Source organism: Idiotropiscis lumnitzeri, unplaced genomic scaffold (assembly GCF_059441095.1).
Source record: "Idiotropiscis lumnitzeri isolate Australia: NSW breed Sydney's pygmy pipehorse unplaced genomic scaffold, RoL_Ilum_1.0 HiC_scaffold_46, whole genome shotgun sequence".
In the NCBI taxonomy this organism is placed as follows: domain Eukaryota; kingdom Metazoa; phylum Chordata; class Actinopteri; order Syngnathiformes; family Syngnathidae; genus Idiotropiscis; species Idiotropiscis lumnitzeri.
Window position 1 is genome coordinate 635,565 of NW_028283584.1, and position 5,219 is coordinate 640,783.

The following is a 5,219-nucleotide window of genomic DNA, read 5'->3' on the forward strand; positions in this document are numbered from 1 at the left end:
GAATTGTTCCACAGTGTGACCTATGTTTGACCATATGGATGAGAAGACTTCAAGAGAAGCGGATGCCTGAAGACAGGATCAACGTCTACAACATCAAAGGAGGTGTGCCGAGACACACCTCTGAACCAAAAGGACTGAGACTTTAGTGCCAGAGCACTAAAAGGCATATCTGCCTTTTCAATCAGTAAATGACTGCCATTGATGTCTGTCTTTCCTCTTGTGTCTGAAATGTTTACATGTTCCTGCTGGTGCTCCCCCCTTCGTTCCTTAGTGCAAATACATTGTATTGTTTAGGGACTTCCCAAATAAAATAGAGGGCTCGGCGGAGTGTGCTGCAGAACGAAGTTGGAGATGTAACTGAGCACACCTCCGTTCGTTCTCCTCGCGAGTAAAAGATCAACTCTTGTCTTCCTTTCATTCATTTTGCCTTTGTTCAGTGAATGCTTAGGTGATTGAACCTGACATTATTTTGGTCCTTCGAGCGGGAAGCCAAGATACCTGAGGATTCCAGCGGGTGTGGTGAACTCCAGAAAGACCATGGCCATGGCAGGCTCACTAGAGAGAGCCTAAAAATCCTTTTCCAGGACTGGACCTCACCCCACCAGCTGGGATCTGACGGTTGACGGCGATCCAATGGAGGGAAGACAACAGTGGTGAGATATTTTTTTTTAGGGGGGAAGTGACTGACTGGAGGTCATTGCGCGTTAAGAATAAATAAATAAGTGTTCAGAATAAATAAATGAGCATTAAGAATAAATAAATAAAAATAAAACATAAAAAAGAAAAAAAAGCAAAGAAAGACATGAAGTAGAGATGAAATAAGAAAAGAGAAAGAAAGAAAGATAGAGAAAAGAGAAAGAAATTGTGTATAGATAAGAAATCCTGTGCATACTAGTCGATGGCAGGTCCATGAAGGACAGTGGAGTGAGAAATAAAAAAACCCTGTGAATACTAGTCAATGGCAGGTATATGACGGCGGAGTCCGAGAAATTCCGTGGAGAAAGTAGGACGGCGGAGTCTGTGTGTACACTTAAATTCCGTGTGTGAATGTTTGCGCAAACCGTATGTAAAGTGAGTGAACGGTGTGATTGGGGATTACAAATACCACTTGGTATTTTATCCGATGTAATACAGTAGGGTTGTACACAGCAGACTGGTGTGGATGCAAAGGCAATAATTCTCCACCTGAAAAGGTTGAATTGAGAATTACCACAACAGGAAATTTGAGTTGCTGTCCTACTGATGAGAAACCAGTTTTTAGAACACCTTAGGTGTTGACAAACTGGTCCAAATTTTCTAAAATGGGGATATTAGGTAGTAAAATAAAACCCAGGGATACGCTGCAGTGTAGAGATTGGAAGTTCATCGAAAAACAGGATCCTGATAAAACTCAGTATTTAGATACATGGATAACTGAACATGGCTTTAATGGTCAGTTAAATACACAAAAAATAGCCGCATTGCAGGGATCAATCATAGGAAAGACGAAAAAGACCCCAAAAAGATGAAGAAAAATGGCTTTGAGGAAACAGAATATTGGATGAGGGTAGCCTTAAAAAGAGAAGAGGGATACAGGAAACAAAAAGAGAATGAAAACAAAATAAGCAAAGGAAAGGAATGCGAAAAGTCAGATAGAGCAAATTACACTGAAATAGGAAGAGTAAAACAAAAGGATGATGAGACTTTTGAGCAACACAAAGTGAGAATGACAGCTGTGTTTAAAAATCACAGCGGGCTACAGGAAAATGGTAATGTAAATGGGCCATTTCAACAGCAGTTGAAGAATGCTTTACATGCAGGCTCAAGAGAGGTAATTCATAAGTGGGTAAATAAACATTTCATTTGCCTGCCAACAGGTACCCTGGAGGAGTATGTAAATCACGCCCTCCATGCTGAGAAGATAGAAAATAAAAAGAAGCAGAGGTCTATAGACAGGACAGGTCAGGTAGGACAGGTAGGACAGGAGGTCTTTTATCGAGGTGGAAAGGGCCGGTAGCTTTAGAGGACAAAGGGGCAGACGACAGAGAGGAGGAAGAATAGGAAGAGGAGCAAACAGGCAAAATACATCAGGCTGCTGGCGTTGTGGTAAAGAAGGCCATATAGCAAGAGATTGCCCTGAGAAAAAGCAACCTTCAGCATGACTAGGATAGGAAGCATCTAAACAGGATTTAGAGGCTGATCAAGGAACAGATGAGTTTCTAGATGAAGAGGTCCTCCTAAATTTACAAGAGATATTGGCCTTTGATGAAATAACTGAGCTGAAATAACCTTATTGGTAAATGGGTCACCAATTACCTTTTTATGTGACACTGGTGCATGTAGGATTGCTTGTAATAAATTAATTCCAAATGATAGAGCAAGAGAAATGTGTCATAGTCAGATTTGCAAGTGGAAAACTGTCTAGAGTAAAAGAATTAGAACCTGTGTGGTTGAGGGACCCAGAAGGACACTGAGTTGGTTGCATGAATTGAAATTAGGTTTACTTTTACAGAACAATGAGAGCCCAAGTTGTGGGGATGTGATTAATTTACAGAAAAAGATTATTGATGGCACAATTTATACTTACATGATCCGACAGACAAGGTATATCATTCTGATGATGGGTTTTACTTAATTGTATACTTGTGTCTTTTTCAGAAAGAGAGGAGTAGGTGTTGTGAAATCTTAATTGAATGAAGAAGTGAGCATGAGAAACCCTTGTAGGAGCATAGGTGTTTCCTGATTTTGTAGTTTTTGATTTGATACCTTGATAGTTTTGAGTGGCTTTGGTAAGGCTACAGTGAATTTGGAAAATTAAAAAAAAAAAAGGAGTGAGGAAAGTTTGACAGAGGGCAATGGGTATTGGTGTAATCGTAACTCATGAGTGTGCTGTAACAAAGAGTTAACAGCTCTTTGAAGTTAGATGCTCGTTCCCAAGTAGGGGGAGGAAGTCAGAGAGAGAGTTTGGTGATTGAAGAAGGTGTGACTTGAACAAATGAATAAGGATAAGAATTAGGTTCTGCTGTAAGGATGATTTGAAGAAATAAATATGTTATGTTTCATACTTCAGTTGATGATCTTTCTATTAAGGTAACTGTAGTTAGTAACTGGAATGAAATGCACAGATGGAAATGACACGGAAAAAAAAGATGGTAATTTGATAAGAAGGGCTAGTATTTACATTAGAAATAGAAATAGAAATAGAAATAGAAATCCCTTTATTGTCATTGTACTCAAGTGTGCAACGAGATTAGAGGGCTCCCCTCTCCAGTGCAATACAACAATAATACAGACAAATATATAAATTAGATAAATAAATAAGACTGAATAGGGCATATAGAAACACATCACAATGCTGTTTTGCAAGGTTAGGGTGGTCTCGTGTGTGTGTGAGAGTTCAGTATGGAGATGGCTCTCGGAAAGAAACTGTTTCTCAGTCTATTGGTCCTTGATTTGATGCATCTGTAGCGCCTGCCAGAGGGCAACAGGTCGAACAGGTGTGAGTTTGGGTGGGTATTGTCTTTGACGATGTTGAGAGCCCTTCTGAGGCACCGGGCGGTGTAGATGTCCGACAGCGAGGGGAGAGGGCAGCCAATAATCCTTTGCGCTGTTTTGACTGTCCTCTGGAGCCTCACTCTGCCGGCCTCAGTGCAGCCGCTGTACCAGGTGGAGACACAGTACGTCAACAGGCTCTCAATGGACGAGTGGTAGAAGGCTAGCAGCAGCTTCCTGTCCAGGTTGAATTTCCTGAGGACTCTCAGGAAGTGCAGACGTTGGCGGACCTTCTTTACCACTGCTGTGGTGTTGTGACTCCAAGAAAGGTCATCGGAGATCTGTACTCCCAGGAACTTGAACGTGTGGACCCTCTCCACACACACGCCTTCGATGCAGAGGGGGGGCGGCAGCGTCTTGTTCCTCCTGAAGTCGACGACAATCTCCTTTGTTTTAGCAGAGTTAAGGTGCAGTCTGTTGTCCTTGCACCAAGTTGTCAGTCTCTTTACCTCCTCTCTGTAGGCTGTCTCGTAACCTTCCGAGATCAGACCGACCACTGTCGTGTCGTCAGCAAACTTGACGATGGTGTTGTTGCCGTGGGCCGGGCTGCAGTCGTAGGTGTAGAGGGCGTACAGGAGAGGGCTCAGCACGCATCCTTGGGGGGAACCGGTGCTCAGCATGAGGGTGGAGGACGTGTAGGGGCCGAGCAACACAGTCTGGGGTCTGTTGGTCAGAAAGTCCTTAATCCAGATGCGTGTGAGGGCAGGGAGGCCGAGAGTGTCCAGTTTGGCGACGAGGATGTCTGGGATGATCGTGTTGAATGCCGAGCTGTAGTCCACAAAGAGCATCCTTGCATAGCTCCGCTGTTGTTCCAGGTGGCCCAGTACAACATGCAGAGCAGTGTCGATGGCGTCCTCAGTGGATCTGTTAGCCCGGTATGCAAACTGGTAGGGGTCCAGAGTGGGAGGAAGGCAGTCCCTGATGTGCTGGAGAACCAGCCTCTCGAAGCACTTCATAATGACTGGTGTGAGAGCAACAGGACGGTAGTCATTCAGGTGGACGGCTGGTGACTTTTTGGGGACAGGAATAATGGTGGAGGTTTTCAAGCAGGAGGGGATGACTGCCTGAGCCAGGGAGCGGTTGAAGATCCTGCAGAAAACATGTGACAGTTGGTGGGCACATGCTCTGAGGACCTTGCCTGGTATTCCGTCGGGTCCAGTAGCTTTTCCTGGGGTTGACCGTGTTCCTCTACGATGAGTGGGGGGGAGTTGGAGCTTGAAGTGCGGGGGTGTGATGGTTGGGGCGAGTCAAAGCGAGCGAAGAAGCAGTTAAGCTCCTCTGCCAGCGATGCACTCGGGTCTGCAGAGGTCGTGCTGCTGCCACGGAAGTTGGTGATGCTCCGTAGACCCTGCCACACCTCCCGTGGTCTGTTACTGGCAAGGTGGGCCTCCAGCCTCCCCTTGTAGGTTGCCTTTGCTAGCTTGATGCCTTTGCTCAGGTCAGCACGAGCCACCCTGTACTGGGCTTTGTCGCCTGACCTGAAGGCAGCGTCACGGGCCTTGAGGAGAGCGCGAACCCTGCTGGACATCCAGGGCTTCGCATTTGGGAAGGTCCGTATAGTCTTTTGTTGGGACACAGTTTCCATGCAGAACTTGATGTAGTCCAGTACACAATGCGTGTAGACATCAAGGTCCTGATGATCAAAGAGGTCCCAGTTTGTGTCATGAAAGCAGTCCTGTAATTCACTC